Source organism: Lathyrus oleraceus, chromosome 3 (assembly GCF_024323335.1).
Source record: "Lathyrus oleraceus cultivar Zhongwan6 chromosome 3, CAAS_Psat_ZW6_1.0, whole genome shotgun sequence".
NCBI lineage: Eukaryota > Viridiplantae > Streptophyta > Magnoliopsida > Fabales > Fabaceae > Lathyrus > Lathyrus oleraceus.
In genome coordinates this window covers 187,133,976-187,159,961 of record NC_066581.1, presented here as the reverse complement: position 1 = coordinate 187,159,961, position 25,986 = coordinate 187,133,976, and the positions used below count along the sequence as shown (strand labels likewise).

The 25,986-nt window shown below is 39.8% G+C and overlaps 1 pseudogene; it reads left to right on the top strand.

Moving 5' to 3' along the window:
* The first annotated feature begins 3,638 nt into the window (after positions 1 to 3,638).
* LOC127130339 (pentatricopeptide repeat-containing protein At5g27110-like) lies at positions 3,639 to 25,233 on the top strand (annotated as a pseudogene).
* Positions 25,234 to 25,986: the final 753 nt, after the last annotated feature.

Below are 25,986 nucleotides of genomic sequence, written 5' to 3'. Positions count from 1 at the left end.
AAAAGTCAATTAATGACACTAGGTTAGAAATGAATCAAGAATAAATAGTAAATTAATCAAGAAAATTATGAAAAATTAAAATAAATAAGGTGGGGTCAGGACATCATCATCCCCCAAAAATATTTTAAAAATAATGAAAATTGGCACGTGAATTAATTAAAATAAAACATAGGTCAAACCAAAAGTCAATTAATAAGACTAGGTTATAAATAAATCAAGAGTAAATATTAAATTAATCAAGAAAATTATGAAAAATTAAAATAAATAAGGTGGGTTCAGGACATCATCATCCCCCAAAAATATGTTAAAAATAATGAAAATTGGCACATGAATTAATTAAAACTAAACATAGGTCAAACCAAAAGTCAATTAATAAGACTAGGTTAGAAATAAATCAAGAATAAATATTAAATTAATCAAGAAAATTAGGAAAAATTAAACTAAATAAGGTGGGGTCAGGACATCATCATCCCCCAAAAATATTTTAAAAATAATGAAAATTGATATGTGTATTAATTAAAATAAAACAGAAGTCAAATTAAAAGTCCACCAACCAAACTAGGTCAAAAATAAATCCAAAATAAATTTAAAATATGAAATAAAATTTCAAGAAAAGGTCAGGTTGACCATGAGACAGTGGTCAACCTTCATCCCAAAAATCAAATGCTAACAATAATTTTATGTCATAAAAATAAAAACAATAAAAAAAAATGTGTTAAAAAGTGAACAGTTAGAATAAATAATTAAAATAAAATATTAATATTAAAAAAATACGAATGTAAAAATTATATAAAATTAAATAAAACGTTAAGAAAAGTGAAAAATATTTTTGGGTAATTTTATGGATGAAGAAAATATTTTAAATAAGAAAAAGAAATACGAAAATGGAAGGATTAATGGTGATGAACATGGTAAGCAAACGTAGATATATCAAAACATGGCCATGGAAGAGATGATTACCTAATGGAAAATAGAAGTGGAATGAAATATGATATATGATGAAGCTTTGCCTCCTTGCCACGAAATTCCAATGCTCCTTTAGGGTTAGGGTTTCAGCTTCTTAAATAGGGTGGATTAGGTGTTCTCATGGGCTTTTTAATAAGTGATTTATCCATAAGAATAAAAGTGTGAAGTGAGGTGTAAAATGTTGTTATTTTGGGCCAAACTTAAGTGAATGGATGTCTAATGCATGGCCAAAAGAGGTAAAAAAAACGTGAATGGTTTGTGCAGCATGCTTAGAAAATCTGATTGGGTCTGCCAGACCCAAAATCTTTCTAGAAAATCAAGTCATGGTGCCCACTTTAAATGAATGTATCTCTCAAACCATGGATCCAAATGAGATGATTCCAAAATGATATGAAAGAGGACATGGCAAGGTATAATTGTTGTGAATAAAGTATTTTCAAATAATGCCTTGAAGTGCAAGAAAACTGGCCAAGAAGTCTTGACAAATTTTGAAGATTTTGGACTTAGAAATTTTTCTAAGTGTCCTAAAAAAATGTCTCACTTTGACTAAGCATAACTTTCTCAATTCTAATCCAAATGGAGCAAACTTTATATCTCTAGAAAGCTTGGAACAAGAGGAACAACTTTGATGCTGGAGAAAGTTTCAAATGGAGCTTTTATCTTGATGTAAAATGGGCTTAAAGTGAGTGCAACGATTATGAAAACTTGCCCTAAATGGAAAGTCAACCATTTCCAAATTAAGTAACTTTTCCAATTCCTGATTAAATGATGAATCCATGATCCAACCTTGATCAAATTTCACATGTAGGATCCCCTAGGCATGGATTTTGAGATTCCACTCTCAAAATTTCAGGAGTTGACTTTTCTGGCCCCACAATTGACTTTTCCTAAACTGTTTGATTCCCGATTCCGTTGATCAATTGAAGCACTTCTAGCTCAAATAAAGAGCTGATTTTTTGTATGTAGACCCTTGTGGACATATGGAGGGCCACGGAAAAGAGTTTCACCCAAAGAATCAGAAATAAACTGATTTTATACCAAACCCTAGTTTTAGGGCAAAAATGATCGGGAACTGATTGCACTGCTTGCCAATGAATCTTTCTGAGATAATTGTGAATCTTCCTAGGCCAAGATGCCTCTCTAATAATGACATGGATGATCTCTTCTACTTCCAACCAAACATTGCCTGTTGCAGGTAGCCATGAAACCCTAATTTATGATTAGATCCAGATGAACACTCTGATAGCTTTGAATCCTTCACTGATGAACTGAGGACCATAATAAGATACTTGGACCCCCCTAAGACCCTTGAGACTTGTATACTTAGAAAATGAAGTCCAATTGTTAATCTTGCTTTGTGTGGGCTCCTTTTGTTAAGGAGTGATCGATCAAAACCTGATCTCCCTGTCACTAATGCAGTATGCAATGAGTATGACCTAATATGATGTTAATGAAGTGTAAAACATAATCCCATGCTTCCAGGAAAAATGAAGGGTAAATTTTGGGGTATTATAGCTGCCCCTATTCAATCAACTGGAAACCCGAAAGGAAGATAGCAATGGCTTTCGCACTTTCGAGGTATCAAGTGATTGAGTACGATAAAAGCCCGAAAATTTACACTGAAGTGAAAAAATGAAGTAACAATGCCTGTGAGAATCGTCCAAGAGGTGGTCTTGAAAAAGAATCCGTCTGGTACGGTGAGAGTCGGTCTGAACACCGAAACAAGGAATGTTAGCCTGAATACCAAAATAAATGGTAACACAAAAATAACCATGGCCTGAATGCCGCTCATCAATCTGAATGACTTCGATCTGAGCATCGGACGATACTTGATTATCAAACATCGGTCTGAACACTGGGAAACTGGCCTGAATGCCACTTCGGTCTGAATACCAGAAAACTGGCCTGAATGCCACAAGTTGCATCGACCTGAATGTTAGAAACTTCTTCGATCTGAACATCGGAAGATATTAGATTATCAAACATCGGTCTGAACACCGGGAAACTGGCCTGAGTGCTACTTCGGTCTGAATACCGGAAAACTGGCCTGAATGCCACAAGTTGCATCGACCAGAATGTCGGAAACTTCTTCGATCTGAACATCGGAAAACTGACATGAATGCCACTTTGGTCTGAATACCGGAAACTTGGCCTGAATGCCAGAAGTTACGTCGACCTGAATGTCGGAAACTTCTTCGATCTGAACATCGGAAAACTGGCCTGAATGCCACTTCGGTCTGAATACCGGAAACTTTTATGCCTGTAAGCATCGGTAGAAATAGGGAAAATGATAATTGAGGCGGCGCGTGGGCCAACGACCCCTGCTGGGAATAATAAAGATAAGTCATGAACAATCTTCAGTCTGAGTACTAGAAACAACTTCTGGCTTATCACTTGGGATACCGAGAAAGCCTTATGCTTTACATGCGTATGTTTGAATTTTTCAATGGCATAATACTTCATGAAAATGGAAATGCTACACAATTTGGGAAATGTTCCAATGTCATCAAGTCATGTATGAACTTGTTCTGGAAATTTTCTCAAAGTATTTAGTTTGTCATCAGGTCATGTATGAACCTATTGATATACTCTTTTCGAATTTTTCTGAGTTTGTTAGGTCATGTCTGAACCTACTGTCAGAACTTCTTGATATTCTCCAGCATTGTCAGGTCATGTATGAACCCGTTGCTGTTAAGCCTTTATTCCAGTTTTACCAGGGCATGTATGAACCTGTGGCTGAACCTTTTATTCCAGTGTCGGCAAGTCATGTATGAACTTGTTGTGGAAATTTTCTCTAAGTATTCAAGTTTGTCATCAGGTCGTGTATGAACCTGTTGATATACTCTTTTTGAACTTTTCTGAGTTTGTTAGGTCATGTCTGAACCTACTGTCAGAAATTCTTGATATTCCCCAACATTGTTAGGTCATGTATGAACCTGTTGTTGAGCTTTTATTCCAGTATTGTCAGGTCATGTATGAACCTGTTGTTGAGCTTTTATTCCAGTATTGTCAGGTCATGTATGAACCTGTTGCTGAACCTTTTGTTCCAATGTTGCCAGGTCATGTATGAACCTGTTGTAGAAATTTTTCTTATTCGGGTTTAGTAAGTCATGTGTGAACTTACTGCCAAAATCTCTTGTATTCTAAGTGTTGTTCATCGAGTTTCACTTTGAGTACTCTCCAGTGTGTGTCTGACTCCCCAACAAGATTGTTATCCCCAGCGAGCTGTTTTTACCATTTGTCTGTCTCCTTGTGGACCATCAGTATTCCGCACAGATTGGTCTGTCAAGTAGCATCTCCTGTTAAGGATTCACCGTGTCCCTAACAGATAAAATCAAAGAAATAAAGAATCCTGCATCCATGCATGTCATATCATAGCATTTTCATTTTCAGGATCAAAATCTGGGTCTCCATGGTATTTAACCATCCCCCACTGCGATCCAATGAAAAATGATGTTTCATTTTCCTCTGGCGGAGGATGTTTAAATAGGGACAACTGTCATACCCCGATTTTGGTCCTGAAATTTTTTCCCATCCGTCATTTATTTTTCTTTTTCTCATATATTCGAGGTTCGAAGATCCCATCCATATTTCTCCATTCATATTCATTTTCTCATTCAAAGAATTGCCATGCATACTCCTTCATTCATGTGCATATCTTACTATTTCATATTTTTTACATTTGTCACATTTTTAATTTTGCATTCATGTTTCTTCATTCACATTGAGAATTTTTTCATGCATATTCAAGAATTCCCGCCTACTTGTTCATGTCTCGATTACTTCATTCATGTTCAAGAAGTTTTTCCTGAAGTGCTACTTGAAGTGCTATGGAATTATTGACTCTTTCTACCTCATCGAATGTGATGTCTGGGGATGGAACAACTTTTGATGCCCGCTTACTTGATGTTGATGCCCTCAAAAGCATGATCAATTATTGCATGAAGAGGTTACGTTCCCGTTTATGTTTGTTGGGTTTGTGAGCAAGAACTTGATTAACTTATATGTCTCCTGCCATTTGCTTGATTATGCACAGCGTGTGTTTCATGTCATTGAAAACCCTGGTGAGATATCTTTGTGGAATGGCTTTATGGCAGATTACACTAAGAATTACATGTACGTGGAAGCCTTAGGACTTTTTGATAAGTTGATGTGTTATCCTTATCTGAAACTTGATAGTTATAGTCTGCGGCGGGCTTTATAGAGTTGTCTTGGGACAAATGGTACATATTTGGTTGATAAAAACTGGTTTGATGGTGGATATCGTAGTTGGAAGTTCTTTTGTGTATATGTACGCCAAATGTAATTTGTTTGAGTATGCTATACAACTTGTTTGATGAAATGCCTGATAAGGATGTGGCGTGCTGGAATACGGTTTATTTCTTGTTATTATTAAAGCAGGAAGTTTGATGAAGCTCTAAGATACTTTGGCATGATGAGAAGATATGGATTTGAGCCGGACTCGGTTACAATCACCACTGCTATTTCATCGTGAGCTAGGCTGTTTGGATTTAGAAAGAGGGAGGGAAATTCATATGGAGTTGATTAATAGTGGGTTTCAGCTGGACTTTTTCGTTAGCTCTGCTCTTGTTGACATGTATGGAAAATGCGGTCACTTAGAAATGGCTATAAAAGTTTTTGAGCAAATGCCTAAAAAGTCTGTTGTTATTTGGAATTCCATGATTGCGGGATATGGTTTCAAAGGTGACAGCTTTTCATGCATTCAACTTTTTAAGAGAATGTACAATGAAGGAGTCAAACCAACTTTGACTATATTAAGCAGTATAATAATGCAACTACTAAAGGGAAAGTTTGTTCATGGATATATAATACGCAACAGAATACAACCTGATATTTTTATTAACATCTCCCTCATGGATCTATACTTCAAATGTGGAAAGTTTTTCTCAATTCCTTTTGTTTTTCGTCTGAGAACTTCAAAGTTTTTTTTGAGATATGGCGAACGAAGGTACTCATACTGAGACCTTAGCTCCGGTGGAGTCGCATCTATTCGAGAATCGGCTTGTTGATGCTAACCAACATCAAGACATCTTCATATGCTACCACAACATCTGGGCCTGAAGTTGTATCATGGACTGTTCAGAGCTCCACGGCAAATGGAGTTTATTCTAATCCAACCTACCAGTATGATCAGCATCCGCAACCACCTGGAAGAAGCGTTCAAGAAGGTCAAAGTGTATCATCAGTTGCTGGTAACACATCAAATTTGGGAACAGCTAATGCACCACAAGATTACTATGCATACACATCATATGCAAACTCTTCTAATCCATATGGTTATGGCAGCAGTACGGGATACTCAGGCTACTATAACAGCTATCAGCAGCAGCAACCTAATCATGCTTATTCACAGCCTATAGGAGCATATCAAAATACAGACAACTGGAGGTTACCAAAACAGCAATGGATACCCAAATCAAGCGCCAGTGTTGAACAATGGCAGTTACTCAAGTTATTCCTCTCATCCATATACAAGTTACGCACCAGATTCCAATAGCTCATATAGTTCTGGCGCTGCAGCAACTTCAGTGCAGTACCAGCAACAATACACACAATGGGCAGACTATTACAGCCAAACAGAAGCCAGTTGTGCCCCAGGGATAGAGAACTTGACTGTCCCAAGTTCACCTACTTCGGGATGTCCCGTTTCTGCAGCTACTAGTGGTTATGCAACTCCAAATAACCAACCTCCTGCAACATTGCCAACATTTTGCATCAATTAATACTGCTACATCATAACCCATGGCAAATCATTATGCACAAGCTTCAACATACAAGGCAATTTCATCACTTCAACACAAAATCACAGCATTAACACAAAAAATCAAATGCAAAACCTGTTTGATGAAGGCCTCTATTCCGTGTTTCTATTGAAGAATCAAGAATGGAATCTTTGGTGTCAGACTGTCGTGTTCAGTTGGAACAGGTAACTCCGTGGCAGTGGTCGAGTTGCGACGGAGATGATGCGAGGCGATCAAGGCTGCTGGATAGTACACACAAGCATTCTTCCTGTGTCTACTGTATTCCTCCACACCGAATGGCTGAAATAAGAAGATTATGTGAAGACTACAAAAAGAAAGAGAACAACAACAAAATACAGTATCGCTTCAATTTCGCAGTTTCATAGCAATTCTCGCCAAAAAAGAAAAATCCAAACCTTCACCTCAAAACTTTTGTATACTCTTCTCAATTTCACACTTCCAGGAACGGCATGTGTCTTAGTTGCTTGGTACAGAATCTTTTGAATGCATGTGCATCAATATTCCGAAGAGGCGAAGCACTTTCAATTTCTTCATCCCTTTACAGAACAACATCCATGACATCTGCAACATCACTTGATAATTCTCTATCGGACATGTACCGTTCTCCTCCAAGGCCCTTACCATATGATGCCCGAGAAGATGAATTGAAGATGTACCGTTCTAAGTCTGCATCAAGAACTTTCATCATCAAAATACATACTTGGAGTCGGGCTTGTTTACACGTCATCATCAGAAGAAGAGGATATCTGTCCAACTTGCCTCGAAGAATACACTAAAGAGAATCCCAAGATAATGACAAAATGCTCTCATCATTTTCACCTTAGCTGCATCTTGAGTGGACGGAGAGAAGTGACAACTGTCCAGATTGTGGAAAGGAGATGGAATTCAATGAGACAATATACTCTTGATAATCTGGAGGTGGATAAAAGCAACATCTAAAGATAGTAGTCAGGCTGCAGTGAAAAGAAAAATCATTAAGAATCAGAGAGAATTTGAATTTGAAGTTAGTATTCTGGGAATAATTCAACACAAAAAATACCATGTATCCCGTGCTTGGGATGGATATACTGATCTAGAAACTATTAACACGCAGCAAGTTCATTCAAGCATTTTTGAAAATGCCATGAATTTATCTTCGGATGTTCATGGTTTGCCCGAAGCTTCGGTATCTGATGCTGAGATCAAGCCAAATGATTTACCTCATCATAATGGTGTTAAACATGTCCATGCTGCATACCTCAAACCTGCAGTTTTTGTCTCCAAACAAGCAAAATAGAGTGCACATCAGCCCAATAATAATAATTCAACCATACTACTAAACCACAACAATTCAGAGAATGCAGTAATCATTTACAACAACTTTGATTTATCACATTCAGATTGACTAATTTGGAGAATGTGTTAAAAATACAGAAGAACCTACTGAGTCTCAATCTACCAATTCACCAGTGCTAGAAGAACCTGCTGAAACTCAGCACAAGGAGGCTCCAAAAATAACCGACAGAGGTTCTTCATTGCTGCAAAACAGAAGCAGGAGGAGCAACAACTGTTAATACACCAACAACAACAAATGTGATACACAGTGGACCCGTTATTGCTTTTCCATTCTTTTGCTTGCATTTCACTGCAGTAAAAAAAAACACGTGAACACTCAACAAGGAGGTAAAATTCCACCAGTAATCCAAAAGAGGAATTGAGACAAATTTGAAGCAAGAAAGCGTAGGATCGTATTACCTCTTCAGATTGAGTACCAAATTGAGGCAAACAAACTGAGCACCTTAAAGCACTCTCAAAAGCATACCCTTTTGATTACCACAAGCTGAATCAAAAACCCTAACCAGATGAGTATAAAAAAGAGGAGAGCGACCACGAAAAAAGGGTCAGGCGGCGAAAAACCCTAGAGAAAAGAAAAAAGAGGAGATAGCGGCAGAGGAGAAAAATCCTAAAATTTCTGAAGAAGTAAGCGGAAGCGGAAAGTAGTAAAAGGTTTTGATTCGGGAGAAGAAAGCAGAGAGGGGCTCGCATACCTGTTCGTTCACCTCTGAGATATTTCGATCTGGTACATTTCTTTCCCTTTCGATGTTCCATAATCAAATGCGTAGACATGAGGTTTTGGGATTTGATTTGTCCTCTGTGTGTTGGTTTTCGTCATGATACCTAGGTTTGGTTACTGGTAGTAGAGTTTGATTGTGTTTCATGCTGAGGGTAGTTGTAAGCTGAGGTAGATAGAAGGAGAGAGATTCTTTGGGAGAAGGACGAACGCGGATAAGGAGAGGGTTTTGGGAAGGATGTATTTTGTTTGCATTTTCACCATTTAAGTTCACTCTTTGTTTTCCAACGAGGTATTTTAATGGTCATTATTGGAATTTCTTCTTTCCACTTCCCCAAAGGAGGACTACCGTTTTGTTTCTCCTTCTGCATTAATGGCCATTTTCTCGGTCACCCCATGTGACCGTTGGAATTGGAGGGGTTTATTCCCCACGCGTCCTCCAGCAGAATGTGATTATCAAATTCTATTATTTCTTTTATTTCTTTTCCTTTTCTTTCAAAAAAAAAAAACAAATTCTATTTAATTTAAATGAAGTTGTATTTAACAGTTAAATCTTTATTATTATTATTATTAATAACTCATATTTAATTATATAGTCTTCTTATTTAATCAATTAACATGTTTCTCTTATCATTTATTTTATTTATTCTTATTTTTATTTTATTTTATTCTTTTTTTTTTATATTATTTAGGCAATTATTTATTTTTTTGGGATTTACGAGAATTATTATATTTGTGCTTGTCCATTCATTTATACGAATTATTGATTTTATGTGTGAGGTATGTTACAATCATGATGAATCATCTCATTTTCCTTGATGAAAAGAAAAACCATTCAAAAAATAATAAAAATAAATCACCTAATTCTCGATTCAACGTCGAGCCCATTTCCATACCCTTGTAAGTCAATTGCTTTTAAGCATCGCCATCAACCTCACATGGCTTACGCTTGGGCCTTCTTACAATGAGCTCTTAAGTAACATCAACTTAACTTTCAAAAATTTCAAACCTCGGTACTTTAATTGTTTTAATTTAATATTCAAATCATTTTCTAAATAAAACGTGAAGAAAAAGATTACCTGGATGGAATGTCCAGTCGTAATCCCGAATATTAGGCTCAAGTTGTAAGAGCTTGTAAGCCATAAATATTCGTCTTCTCTCCAAAATCGTTATGAGTATCTAAACCATTTTCTTAATAAGGCGTGAAGAAAAAGATTACCTGGATGGAATGTCCAGTCGTTATCCCGAATATTAGGCTCAAGTTGTAAGAGCTTGCAAGCCGTTAATATTCGTCTTCTCTTTAACACTCAAATATTCAAATCATTTTCTAAATAAAACGTGAAGAAAAAGATTACCTGGAGGGAATATCCAGTCGTAATCCCGAATATTAGGCTCAAGCTGTAAGAGCTTGCAAGCCATAAATATTCGTCTTCTCTTTCACACTCAAAGATTCAAAACCTCTTCTTAATAAAGTTGGAAGAAAAAGATTACCTGGAGGGAATATCCAGTCGTAATCCCAAATATTAGGCTCAAGCTGTAAGAGCTTGCAAGCCATAAATATTCGTCTTCCCTCCAAAACATTTATAAGTATTCGAATCATTTTCTTAACAAATATTGGAAAGAAACAGACTGCCTGGGTGGAGTGTCCAGACGTAGTCCCGAGTATTAGACCCAAGCTGTAAGAGCTTGTAGGTCACAAGTACTCGTCTTTCAAACTTCCAAACACCTAATTCCTAACTAAACACTTTTTCAAATAAGATGGAAATGGAACGTGGTGTATACCGCGCACTCCCGAGACTAGGATTCGAGATGTATATCTCGCTCATCCAAGTTCTCGCCATTATTCAAAACACATCAAATCAATCAATTTCTTTCCTCGCCGCCGTACGATTGATCTCTTAAACCTTTTCACAAACAAATGGTATTTTGTTTCAAAACAATGCAAGGCAATGTTTCTCCACCTGTTTTGGGTAGTCCAACAATGTTTTCGTCGATTTGACACAAAGTAGCTTTCGCTAAAATCGACCAACAAACAAACATTTTTCTATCTAGAACTACGTAAGCCTTGATTTCTCTTTTGAGATACGTAGGAGCAGGATTTTTAAATCTTGTCAGGCCCACTAATAAAAAACTTAGGTTTAGTCCTTAGTTAAAAATCCAAAAACATTTCTTCTCTCTTCTCATCCTTTCTTTCCCACCTAATAACTTGAAAAGCCTAACATTTCAAACTAACACTAACGCACACAACTGACCTAATGGTTCCCGTTGAGTACAACGGACGTGAGGGGTGCTAATACCTTCCCCTTGCGTAATCGACTCCCGAACCCTGATATTGGTTGCGATGACCATATCTTATCCTTTCATTTATTTTGGGTTTTATCGATATTTCCGCTTTCCTTTTTAGGAATAAATAAAGTTCGGTGGCGACTCTATTCAGTCCATCATTGCGAGCGTGCGATTGCGCTTTCTCTTTGTAGTCGTATCCCCATTTTTTCGAGGTGCGACAGATGGCGACTCTGCTGGGGAAAAACCCAATCCCTAAGTGAGTCAAGCCTAGTTAGGTCATTTGTGTGCCTTTGTTTGTTTACCTATGTGGCTTTTCTTTATTGTTTTTACTATCTCTATTGTCATATTGATATGAATCTGTTGTATTGGTTCGATTATGGTTTGGTACTTGGATACTCTGATTGCAAACCTTGTGGGAAAGACTTTTATCCGAGTCTCGAGTAAAAACATAAGATAGGACGAGGTTGAGTAGTACGGGTCCACGAGATGTATTTCTCGTTGGATCGGTACGAGAACCTTACTTAGAGTAGATTCTTGAGAGGATGTTGTCGCTCGGCAAGTAAGTTGCCGTAAGCTTCGATATTTTCTTTAGGATCCATGACTCTGAGAACCATTTGTAGAACCTTAGTTCTTTGCCCAACTAGGAAAGATGGTTGCGTAGTGTGGGTCTGCGAGATGTATTTCTCGTTGGATCGATGCGAGAACCTCACTTAGAGTAGATTCTTTAGATGGAGTTGATGTCCGACAAGTAAGTTGCCGCAGGTAGCAAACAGTCTAATGGATCCATGACTCTAGGAACTTTTTCAAAAAACCTTAGACCATACCTGGTGAGAACCATGTTCTATACAAAGCAATCAGACTTATCCACGCCTTAAGCCTATTGAACCTATACCAAAAAAATGCATTACATTCATACATTGCATCAACATCATAAAAAAAAGCAAGCTCTTAGTTGTCTCTTATTTGTTTCAGGAATTGAGAACTTGAAAATGACAACTTCAATGAGACACACTTTCACGCTTAAGTACAAGGAACCTAAGTTGGACAGTTTGAAGGGTTTGATCTCTGATTTGTCTCTCAGCAGACGTGATGAGTTCGGGAAAAACTATGGGAAAATTTTGAGCCTTCTAACTAAGAAAGTTGACTATGGAATTATCGGCTCTTTGGCACAATATTATGATCCACCTCTACGCTGTTTCACATTCGCTGATTTCCAGCTAGCTCCTACTTTGGAAGAAGTTGAGAGGATCGTGGGTCTCAAGTTGAAAGATTTTAATCCATTTCCAAAGCTCGAAGAAGATATGGGCCCAAAGAAGATAGCTTCGGCCCTAAGTATCAATGTCCCGACTGTTCGAGACAATTGGGCTGAAAAAGGGGGTTGCAAAGGTTTTGCCGCGATGTTTTTGGAGGATTTAGCTCTAAAGTTCAAGAAAAGTGGAAATTGGAATGCATTCTATGATGTGGTGGCTTTATTGATCCATGGGATTGTGTTATTCCTAAATGTTGAAAAATTTGTGGATCAAGTGGCCATAGAAGTCTTTCTCTCTGGCAATCCAGTACCATTTCTCTTAGCTGATATTTCCTATGCCCTTCACGCTCGACATGAAAAGAGGGGTGGAATGTTGTTGTGTTGTGCTCCTTTGCTTTACACTTGGTTCATGCAACACATGTCCGAAGAAGGTCCTTTTGTGGCAAAAGAACTTAAGTCTCCTCAGAAATTAGCTTCTCTCACCGCAAGTTCCATCAGATGGTATATCCGAGAGTGGGAAACCCCAGACATTATAGTCAGTTGTGGGGAATTTCCTAATGTACCGTTGTTGGGCACCAAGGGTTGCATCAACTATAACCCTATGTTATCTCGATTACAACACGGTTACCCCATGGATGGTCCTCCTGACGCAAAGGACTTACAGCCATTTGTGCTCTCTGACATCCAAGCAAGCAATCCTGATGTAAGAGCAGTACGAAAGGCTTGGTTAAAGGTTGTAAGAAAGGGTAAAGAGTTTGGAAAAAGAAACATTCTTGCCAAAGAACCTTACACGCAATGGGTGAAAGAAAGAGTTGAGAAAATCCAGTTGCCATTTATCTTAAAGGCTCCAGCTTTTCCTAAAACTCCTGAGCCCGAGCCCATACTCCCTGAGGACATGGAGAAACTCATTACTAAGGTTAAGGAGCTCGAAATGGAGAATACTGAATTACGAATTCAGATGAACCGAGTTATCTTGGAAAATCAGAATTTGAAAGAGGAACGTAAGGGAAAAGCCCAAGAACTTGAGGATAGCAACAAGAGAGCTAGGCTATTGGAAGACCAGAAAGATGATCTTGATCATATCCTATTAGGTTCCACATCAGTGATCCGAACCAGGAAGGAAGAGCTCAAGAAAGCTGAGTATAGGATCTGTGAGTTAGGGAGAGTGTTGGATAAATCTCTTATGGATAAAAAAGAAATTAAGCTCGACTTTGAGGCACAAATCCGTGACTTGAGGGACGCTCTGAAGAAGTGCGAGGAAAAGTTGTCTCGCGAGATCCTCCAAAAGGAAGAAGCTGAAAGAAACTGTCACCATCTCAGGTACCAGTTGGAAGAAGCTACTAGGAGGTTTGCAGTTTTGAAGAGCCAAGAAGGTGATGCAACCTACTTACTCCTAAAGAATGATTGTGTGTACTGGAAAAGGTTGTATAGAGAGGCTAGAGCAACCTTAGATGAAGATCAAAAGGTCATCCAGAAACTCCAAGAGCTCTATGTTGAATGGAATGGCAAGTTCCGCAACTTAGCTAGGTTTGTTAACCTCAATATGTTGGAACTTCCAGAAAAACTCCAGGAAGCGGATTGGTGTATGTGTCCAGAAAACACGCCTCCTCAAGTTTTCAACTTCGTCAAGTTTATCAAGAAAATGATGAATGAGCTCACCACAGATCTGGCTACAATCATAAGAGCTGAGACAGAACTTAAGTTTACTTGTACTTGAATTTGAATTATTGGTGTTTAAATTTTTTTGTATTCGAATCATGTGTACTTGAAGTTAAATCTCTTTGTATTTGAATCTGATTTTAATTAATGGAAGTTGTCATTTTAGTTCTCAATTATTACATGTTGTTCTTATATTCTAACATTGCTTGAATAAATAATAAAGATAACTAAGAGTTTTGCAAACAAATGCATCCATACATGCATTCATACATTTTCAAAAAAAAAAGAGTCTCACTCCGCCCTTTCTTCCACCAGTTTCACGCTGAATTTTCAACACCAGTATAATACTCGCGCCAGAGCAAGACAGAGAATGGCTGAACAAGAACAAGAGAGCGCCCGAGTTAGAGCTGAACTAGACGAAATCAAAGGAGGCATGTCCCATATGCGAGAGATGCTGCAAGCTTTAACCTTAAGGTTTGAGATTCCACAAGCGATCGTGATTTCAGAAACCACGGGCCCAGCAGTAGAAGTCCCACCTCAGAGGACGTTACCCTCAACCCTTCCTCCATATGGGCTACCCTATGACTTCGTCCCCCGAGCGGAGGTGGTGCACGACATGGGCCAATCTGTCCAACAAGTTGTGCCATTACCAGTTTACACCGACGCGCGTCCAGTCATCCATACTGTGGTTCCACCAGCCGCCTATGCTAGGCATGTTCCTCATTATGAAGATCAAAACCACATGTATCAGACTGTTGACTCAACTGTTGTTGGTGACGAAGTAAGGTTTGAGGACTTCAGGGAGGTAAAGGAGAACATGCAGCTCCTTGAGAAGAAATTTCGAGATTTAGAAGGAGACCATGTCTTTGGATCTGCTGCCAAAGAAATGTGCCTTGTGTCCGGTTTGGTGATTCCGGCCAAATTCAAAACTCCAGACTTCGACAAATACAAGGGGCATACTTGTCTAAAGAGCCATCTCATCATTTATTACCGCAAAATGGCTGCCCACGTGGAGGACGACAAGCTGATGATTCATTGTTTTCAGGACAGCTTAAGTGGGGCTCCTTCCAAGTGGTATTTGAGTCTGAATCAGAATAGGATCAGGTGTTTCCAGGACCTGTCAGATGCGTTCATAAAACATTATAAATATAATATGGATATGGCGCCTGACAGAAGACAGCTGCAGAGCATGTTCCAACATGATAAGGAGTCCTTTAAAGAATACGCTCAAAGATGGAGGGAACTGGCTTCTCAGGTTGAACCACCTCTTGCTGAGAAAGAATTGGCTGAACTGTTTATCGACACTGTCCAACCCCAGTTCTACGAGAAGATGGTTGGAAGTGCTTCCTTGGAATTCTCCGAGCTTGTTTCTATAGGAGCTCGTGTTGAATATGGTGTAAGGAATGGAAAACTGGCGGCTGTAGCTGGAACTTCAAATGCTAATCCAAAGAAGTTCTCTGGAGGGTTTCCTAGAAAGAAGGAAGGGGAAACAAATGTCGTGACTGCTGGTCAAGGAAGAGCTCCTCCAAGAAGGAGACCACAACAATATCCACCTCAGCAATATATTCAACAACCAATTCCCTATCAACCACCCATGTATCCCGTCCAGTATGCTCCGCAACCATACGTAGCTGCTGTGACGCCTGCGTTCAATCAACAGCCTGCTCAGGCTTATCAAGCGCCTCCAGCTTATCGACCAGCTCCAATTCAACAACGTACTGCGGCTCCTCCAGCTTATCAACAAGCACCAGCAGCTCCTGTTTATCAACAACCGAGAGCGCAAGCGCCGAGGCAGAATGCTCAGAACCAAAATAGGAGACAAGGGGAGAGGGTGACCTTCAATCCAATCCCAATGTCCTACACTGAGTTGTATCCTTCCCTATTGCAAAAGGGTTTGGTGGTTCCCAGACCTATGGGACCTCCACCTGATCGTCTTCCTCCATGGTACAACCCTAATGCACACTGTCCTTTTCACGAAGGTGCCCCCGGGCATGACCTAGAGGGTTGTTACGCTCTGAAGCATAGGGTTCGGGAATTGATTGAGAGCAAGATCTTGTCTTTTAAGGACATGGGACCGAATGTGAAGAATAATCCCCTTCCTCCCCATGGAAATCCTGAAGTCAACGCCATTGAAGACGCTTCTGTTGGTGTTACGGTTGAGAAGGTGGAGGATGTAAAGACTCCTTTGGCAGCATTCCATGCCCGATTGGTGGAAGCTGGTCTGGTTAATGTTGATCATGACAACTGTGAAGAGTGTGCCACACACCCAAGAGGATGTCAGGTGGTACGAGACAATATTCAAGATTTGATGGATAAAGGAGTGCTTCAAATATCCAATGCTGTGAAGAATGAAGATGTGTTGGTAATTGAACCTTGCTTCAATTTACCTGAACCAGTGGAAATCCCTTACTATAGCAGAAGGGTGGCGCCTGAGGATAGTCATCCGTCGCCTGTGGAAATATGTATGCCCGCACCTTTTCCGTATGAGAGCACCAAGGCCGTGCCTTGGAAATATGAGATTACTGCTGTGGATAAGGTTGTTGAAGGAAGTTCAGACACTGAGGTGACAAAAACTATAAGTGAAGACGTCACAAATATTGCAGGGATGAGCAGAATGACCCGTAGTGGTCGAGTCTATGCGCCCGAATTCAATGTGACTCCTCAAGGGCCAAACAAGGAATCAATAGTTGTAGCTCCCACTAAAGAACCCGAAGTGGTTTAATCCGAAGATGTTGTTGAATTCTTGAAGTTGATCAAGAGAAGTGACTACAAGGTTGTGGACTAGTTGCATCAAACACCGTCTAAAATCTCTATTTTGTCTTTGCTACTGAACTCCCAAGCCCATAGGGAGGCTTTGTTGAAGGTGCTTGCTCAAGCTCATGTAACACAAAGCATAACAGTTGACCAATTTGATGGAGTTGTGGCAAATATCACAGCTTGCAATACTTTGAGCTTCAGTGGAGAGGAATTACCCGAGGATGGACAAAATCACAATCGTGCTCTCCATATCTCGGTAAAATGCAAAGATGATGCTTTGGCAAGAGTGTTGGTTGATACCGGATCTTCTCTGAATGTTATGCCAAAGAGAACACTCGCCAAATTATCTTATCAAGGACCAGCTATGAAGCCTAGTGCCTTGGTAGTGAAAGCTTTTGATGGTTCCAGGAGAACCGTGATTGGAGAGGTGGAATTGCCCATATTGATTGGCCCTCACATATTCCCGATTAATTTCCAAGTCATGGATATTAATCCAGCATATAGTTGCTTATTGGGACGTCCCTGGATTCATGCTGCAGGGGCAGTTACCTCCACCTTACATCAGAAAATGAAGTTTGTAGTGGACAATCAATTAATCATCATTTTTGGAGAGGAGGACTTTGTGGTTAGTCACCTTTCATCCTTCAGATATATTGAGGCTGATGAGGACGCTTTGGAAACTTCTTTCCAAGCTCTCGAAATAGCCAATGCCACTTTTGTGGAAATGAAGGACCCTGTTGGGAAAGCTTGTTCATCTTTCGCTTCTCTGAAGAGCGTAAAGTCTAGCATCGGAGGAGGAAACCCTGAAGGTGGGGGATAACTTATTGATATTCGTGAGAAGCATGATCGCTTTGGTTTGGGATATGTGCCTTCCGCTGCGAAAGGAGCCCGAGTCCCTACAAAGGACAACACCCGAAGCATCCAGGAAGTATTCCTCAGCACAGGATTCATCCATGGAGATCAAGTCAATGCAATTGAAGATAGCATCGCAAATGAAGATGAGCCATGTTTGGTTTACCGGTGTGAGACAGCTTTGAACAATTGGAAGGCGGTTGAGATCCCCGAAATTTTTCCTTTTTCAAAAATAAATGATAACCCCGTTGAATCCAATGACTTTACTACCTCTCATAACTTTGACTCCCCTATCTACCAAGCGGAAGAAGAGGGTGAAGAAGATTGTTACATCCCCGACGAATTGGCAAGGCTGCTCGAGCACGAGTCCAAAGCCCTTCAGCCACATGAAGAACCGGTGGAAACAATCAACCTTGGCACAGAGGAAGAGAAGAAAGAAGTCAAAATCGGTACCACGCTGGAAGCAAGCATCAAAGAGAGACTGGTTAAGCTACTACAAGAATATGTGGATGTATTTGCATGGTCATACCAGGATATGCCAGGTTTGGACACCGACATTGTAGAGCACAAGCTCCCGCTTCAGCCAGAATGCCCGCCAGTAAAACAGAAACTCCGAAGAACGAGACCAGATATGGCTCTGAAGATTCGTGAAGAAGTCAAACGACAATTTGACGCTGGTTTTCTCGCAGTGGCGAAGTACCCACAATGGGTAGCTAATATTGTACCTGTGCCCAAAAAGGATGGAAAGGTGAGGATGTGTGTTGACTATAGGGATCTGAACAGAGCTAGTCCAAAGGACGATTTCCCTCTACCACACATTGATACTTTGGTAGACAATACTGCAAGATTTGTTGTCTTCTCCTTTATGGATGGTTTTTCTGGATACAATCAAATCAAGATGGCTCCAGATAACATGGAGAAGACCACTTTTATTACCCCTTGGGGCACATTTTGCTACAAGGTAATGCCTTTCAGTCTCAAAAATGCTGGGGCAACTTACCAAAGAGCTATGGTCACTCTCTTCCATGATATGATGCACAAGGAGATAGAGGTCTATGTTGACGACATGATCGCTAAATCTCAGAATGAAGAAGATCATATGAGCCATCTGAAGAAGCTGTTTGAACGCCTCAGAAAGTTTAGATTAGGATTAAACCCTACAAAATGCACATTCGGGGTCCGTTCAGGGAAGTTGCTTGGTTTCATCGTTAGTCAACGAGGAATTGAGGTAGACCCTGACAAGGTCCGAGCTATACAAGAAATGCCTGCTCCATGCACCGAGCGAGAAGTCAGAGGTTTCCTTGGACGTTTGAATTACATCTCAAGGTTTATCTCACACATGACGGCCACGTGTGAGCCTATCTTCAAATTGCTTCGAAAAGACCAAGTTGTTGAATGGAATTCTGATTGTCAAAATGCTTTTGAGAAGATCCGTCAATACTTGCAAGAGCCTCCTATTTTGATTCCACATGTCCCGGGAAAGCCATTAATCATGTATATGACTGTGCTTGAAGGATCAATGGGATGCGTGCTGGGGCAACATGACGAAACTGGTCGGAAAGAACATGCTATTTACTATCTGAGTAAAAATTTTATCGATTGTGAAAGCCGATACTCACTTTTGGAGAAAACTTGTTGTGCGCTAGCATGGGCCGCTCGTCGTTTGAGGCAGTACATGATTTGCCATACTACTTTGTTGATCTCGAAGATGGATCCAATAAAGTATATCTTTGAGAAACCTGCCTTGACTGGAAGACTTGCCCGTTGGCAGATGCTCTTGTCAGAGTACGACATCCAGTACGTAACCCAGAAGGCAATCAAGGGAATTGTGTTAGCAGAGTATCTTGCTCACCAACCAGTTGAGGACTATCAGCCATTGAAGTTTGATTTCCCCGATGAGGATATAATGGTGATAAAGGATTGTGAGACCCCAGGCCCAGATGAAGGACCAGAACCAGGATCTCGATGGAAGCTCGCGTTCGATGGTTCTTCCATTTACAGTGGTCATGGTGTGGGAGCTGTTTTGATGAATCCAAATGGTGGTTTTACCCCTTTCACAGCAAGGTTGTGCTTTGATTGTACAAATAATGTCGCCGAATATGAAGCATGTATCCTTGGTCTTGAAGCTGCAATTGATCTCCGAATTAAGATCCTTGAGGTGTATGGAGATTCAGCCTTGGTGATCTATCAGGTCAAAGGTGAATGGGAGACCCGAGATGCGAAGCTGATCCCGTATCGCGCTCATGTTGTGAAGATGATAGAATACTTCGACGATATCACTTTCCATCACATCCCAAGAGTAGAAAATCAAGTGGCTGACGCTTTGGCAACATTAGCATCAATGTACCAAGTCAGATTCCATAATGAAGCTCCACTTATTCGAATCTTGCGAAGAGATGAGCCTGCTTACTGTCAGCTGATTGAAGAAGAAACTGATGGTAAACCATGGTTTCATGACATCAAGCGATATCTTCTAAATCAAGAGTATCCAGAAGATGCTACATTGTTGGATAAGAAAACTCTGAGGAGGTTATCGTCCAAATTCTTTTTGAGCAATGGTGTGCTTTACAAGAGAAACCATGACATGGTTCTGCTCAGATGCGTGGATAGACACGAAGCAGACATGTTAATCAAGGAGATTCATGAAGGATCCTTTGGAACCCATGCTAATGGACATGCCATGGCCAAGAAGATTTTGAGAGCTGGCTATTATTGGTTGACCATGGAGTCCGATTGTTTCAGCTATGCAAGAAAATGTCATAAATGCCAAATTTATGCTGATAAGGTGCATGTACCACCAACACTGCTGAATGTTTTGACATCACCTTGGCCTTTTTCAATGTGGGGCATCAACATGATTGGTGCTATAGAACCTAAGGCTTCCAATGGTCACCGCTTCATCCTGGTTGCCATTGATTACTTTACTAAATGGGTGGAGGCTGCTTCCTACACCAATGTGACGAGACATGTGGTTGCTCGCTTTATCAAGAAGGAGATTATCTTCCGCTATGGAATCCCAAGCAAGATCATCACCGACAACGGTTCAAACTTGAACAACAAGACAATGACAGAATTATGTGAGAGTTTCAAGATTGACCACCATAATTCTTCTCCCTATCGTCCAAGGATGAACGGTGTTGTTGAGGCCGCCAATAAAAATATCAAGAAGATCCTGCAAAAAATGGTGAAAACTTATAAGGATTGGCACAAGATGTTCCCATTTGCTTTGCATAGATACCGGACCTCAGTCCGCACTTCAACAGGGGCAACCCCATTCTCCTTAGTGTATGGGATGGACGCAGTTCTCCCAGTCGAAGTAGAGATACCGTCCACGAGAATATTGATGGAGGCCAAGCTGGATGAAGCTGAATGGATCTAGAACAACTATGATCAACTTAACCTCATTGATGAGAAGCGTATGACCGCTCTGTGCCATGGACAATTGTACCAGCAAAATCAAGAAGGCATTTGACAAAAAGGTCCGTCCTCGAGAGTTCAAGGAAGGAGATCTCGTGCTCAAGAAGATCTTGCCAGTACACAAAGATTCACCTGGGAAGTGGACTCCCAACTATGAAGGCCCATACGTTGTAAAGAGAGCATACTCTGGAGGTGCTCTATTTCTCACAACTATGGATGGCGAAGAGCTCAGTCACCCTGTGAACTCTGATGCAGTCAAAAGATACTATGCCTGACAAATCCCAGTGGACTGAAAACCCGAAAGGGCGGTCCAGGCAAAAGTTAGGGATAAAAAAAAATGGTAGCTCGCTAAGTCGAAAACCTGAAAGGGCGACTTAGGCAAAAAGGAGCGTCCCGGTGGATTGAAAACCCGAAAGGGCGATCCAGGCAAAAATTAGGGACAAGAGGCATAGACTGCATCGGTTCGTCACTGATCAACACAGAAGAGCAAAAAAATGAAAGATCAATCTAGTTACTCCCTTCAGAAGCGAGGTCTCATGGAGTCATTGTTATTAGGGATAGAAGTAGTCATTGTGATTCAATGTAAACCTTTCCCTATTGCCATTTTCAAATTTGTAACATTCCATGGAGCTACGCCATTTGCGTGTTACCATTCTTGAATAAATACAAGTTTGCCCATCAAATTTTATCATTTGCTGTTTTCTCTGATTTTCTTTGTTATGCAAAATGTCATTCATTTGTTAATAATGAAATTTTGAACTCAAAAAAGATTTTTTCAACATATTGAGAAACACAATTTTGCTTTGACATGTGGAAATATTAAAAGGAAATCTTCCGTCTTTCCCCGCAAGTCTCAAGTTGCAAGACTCCCTTTGGATGATCAATATCTATCTCCAGAGAGCACAAATTTATCATTCTCTGGAAGGATTATTGGGCCAGTTGTAACTGTTCAGCTTGATAGATCCTCCTTTGATGCATTTACTCACTCCTTTGGTTGAGTTATTGGTGTTGAAGATTCAGTACCTCCATAAAGCTTTCCCTAATGTTCAGTCTGTATATTGTCAGCATTTGCATTTCATGATCATTCATACATCATGCATATAAGCAAAATCCAAATCATGCATAGCCGAAATGTACTTCGTGCTCATTTTGCATTGACCTAGGTCTTGTTGTTGATCCTATATCCTTTGACCTCTAATTCTGGTTTGTCTTTGGTGCCCTTAAACCAACACCCGGTTTTCGCAGTCATTTTCAAAGTCCAATTGTTGTTGGCACGTACAGAAAGTTTAATTACACTGTCTTTCCTGATGGTTCCGTGAAAGTCATGTATGACTTATCATCTTGAGGAATTTCCAGAAGCTTGGAGGTTCTTCGTGTTAGAAAGCTCCAATGATGTTCCTTTGTATGTTTTCCAATATTCTCAGGTCATGTATGAACCTATTGATAAAACTCCCTTTGATTTTTTCCAATTTTGTCAGGTCATGTATGAACCTGTTAATTGAATACTCTCTGAATAGTCAACTGTTGTCAGGTCATGTATGAACCTGTTGTTGAAAATTCTTTGAATGTTCCTGTTTTATCAGGTCATGTATGAACCTGCTGTTGAAAATTCTTTGGATGTTCCAGCATTGTTAGGTCATGTATGAACCTGTTGCTGTTGAGCTTTTATTCCATTATTCTCAGGTCACGTCTGAACCTGTTTTTGAAGAATCTTTCCAATGTTGTCAAGTCATGTATGAACTTGTTCTGGAAATTTTCTCAAAATATTCAAGTTTGTCATCAGGTCATGTATGAACCTGTTGATATACTCTTTTTGAATTTTTCTGAGTTTGTTAGGTCATGTCTGAACCTACAGTCAGAAATTCTTGATATTCTCCAGCATTGTCAGGTCATGTATGAACCCGTTGCTGTTGAGCCTTTGTTCCAATGTCATCAAGTCATGTATGAACTTGTTCTGGAAATTTTCTCAAAGTATTCAGTTTGTCATCATGCCATGTATGAACCTGTTGATATACTCTTTTCGAATTTTTCTGAGTTTGTTAGGTCATGTCTGAACCTGCTGTCAGAACTTCTTGATATTCTCCAGCATTGTCAGGTCATGTATGAACCCGTTGCTGTTAAGCCTTTATTCCAGTTTTACCAGGGCATGTATGAACCTGTGGCTGAACCTTTTATTCCAGTGTCGGCAAGTCATGTATGAACTTGTTGTGGAAATTTTCTCAAAGTATTCAAGTTTGTCATCAGGTCGTGTATGAACCTGTTGATATACTCTTTTTGAACTTTTCTGAGTTTGTTAGGTCATGTCTGAACCTACTGTCAGAAATTCTTGATATTCCCCAACATTGTTAGGTCATGTATGAACCTGTTGTTGAGCTTTTATTCCAGTATTGTCAGGTCATGTATGAACCTGTTGTTGAGCTTTTATTCCAGTATTGTCAGGTCATGTATGAACCTGTTGCTGAACCTTTTGTTCCAATGTTGCCAGGTCATGTATGAACCTGTTGTAGAAATTTTTCTTATTCGGGTTTAGTAAGTCATGTGTGAACTTACTGCCAAAATCTCTTGTATTCTAAGTGTTGTTCATCGAGTTTCACTTTGAGTACTCTCCAGTGTGTGTCTGACTCCCCAACAAGATTGTTATCCCCAGCGAGCTGTTTTTACCATTTGTCTGTCTCCTTGTGGACCATCAGTATTCCGCACAGATTGGTCTGTCAAGTAGCATCTCCTGTTAAGGATTCACCGTGTCCCTAACAGATAAAATCAAAGAAATAAAGAATCCTGCATCCATGCATGTCATATCATAGCATTTTCATTTTCAGGATCAAAATCTGGGTCTCCATGGTATTTAACCATCCCCCACTGCGATCCAATGAAAAATGATGTTTCATTTTCCTCTGGCGGAGGATGTTTAAATAGGGACAACTGTCATACCCCGATTTTGGTCCTGAAAATTTTTCCCATCCGTCATTTATTTTTCTTTTTCTCATATATTCGAGGTTCGAAGATCCCATCCATATTTCTCCATTCATATTCATTTTCTCATTCAAAGAATTGCCATGCATACTCCTTCATTCATGTGCATATCTTACTATTTCATATTTTTTACATTTGTCACATTTTTAATTTTGCATTCATGTTTCTTCATTCACATTGAGAATTTTTTCATGCATATTCAAGAATTCCCGCCTACTTGTTCATGTCTCGATTACTTCATTCATGTTCAAGAAGTTTTTCCTGAAGTGCTACTTGAAGTGCTATGGAATTATTGACTCTTTCTACCTCATCGAATGTGATGTCTGGGGATGGAACAACTTTTGATGCCCGCTTACTTGATGTTGATGCCCTCAAAAGCATGATCAATTATTGCATGAAGAGGTTACGTTCCCGTTTATGTTTGTTGGGTTTGTGAGCAAGAACTTGATTAACTTATATGTCTCCTGCCATTTGCTTGATTATGCACAGCGTGTGTTTCATGTCATTGAAAACCCTGGTGAGATATCTTTGTGGAATGGCTTTATGGCAGATTACACTAAGAATTACATGTACGTGGAAGCCTTAGGACTTTTTGATAAGTTGATGTGTTATCCTTATCTGAAACTTGATAGTTATAGTCTGCGGCGGGCTTTATAGAGTTGTCTTGGGACAAATGGTACATATTTGGTTGATAAAAACTGGTTTGATGGTGGATATCGTAGTTGGAAGTTCTTTTGTGTATATGTACGCCAAATGTAATTTGTTTGAGTATGCTATACAACTTGTTTGATGAAATGCCTGATAAGGATGTGGCGTGCTGGAATACGGTTTATTTCTTGTTATTATTAAAGCAGGAAGTTTGATGAAGCTCTAAGATACTTTGGCATGATGAGAAGATATGGATTTGAGCCGGACTCGGTTACAATCACCACTGCTATTTCATCGTGAGCTAGGCGGTTTGGATTTAGAAAGAGGGAGGGAAATTCATATGGAGTTGATTAATAGTGGGTTTCAGCTGGACTTTTTCGTTAGCTCTGCTCTTGTTGACATGTATGGAAAATGCGGTCACTTAGAAATGGCTATAAAAGTTTTTGAGCAAATGCCTAAAAAGTCTGTTGTTATTTGGAATTCCATGATTGCGGGATATGGTTTCAAAGGTGACAGCTTTTCATGCATTCAACTTTTTAAAAGAATGTACAATGAAGGAGTCAAACCAACTTTGACTACATTAAGCAGTATAATAATGCAACTACTAGAGGGAAAGTTTGTTCATGGATATATAATACGCAACAGAATACAACCTGATATTTTTATTAACATCTCCCTCATGGATCTATACTTCAAATGTGGAAAGTTTTTCTCAATTCCTTTTGTTTTTCGTCTGAGAACTTCAAGGTTTTTTTGAGATATGGCGAACGAAGGTACTCATACTGAGACCTTAGCTCCGGTGGAGTTGCATCTATTCGAGAATCGGCTTGTTGATGCTAACCAACATCAAGACATCTTCATATGCTACCACGACATCTGGTCCTGAAGCTGTATGATGGACTGTTCAGAGCTCCACGGCAAATGGAGTTTATTCTAATCCAACCTACCAGTATGATCAGCATCCGCAACCACCTGGAAGAAGCGTTCAAGAAGGTCAAAGTGTATCATCAGTTGCTGGTAACACATCAAATTTGGGAACAGCTAATGCACCACAAGATTACAATGCATACACATCATATGCAAACTCTTCTAATCCATATGGTTATGGCAGCAGTACGGGATACTCAGGCTACTATAACAGCTATCAGCAGCAGCAACCTAATCATGCTTATTCACAGCCTGTAGGAGCATATCAAAATACAGACAACTGGAGGTTACCAAAACAACAATGGATACCCAAATCAAGCGCCAGTGTGGAACAATGGCAGTTACTCAAGTTATTCCTCTCATCCATATACAAGTTACGCACCAGATTCCAATAGCTCATATAGTTCTGGCGCTGCAGC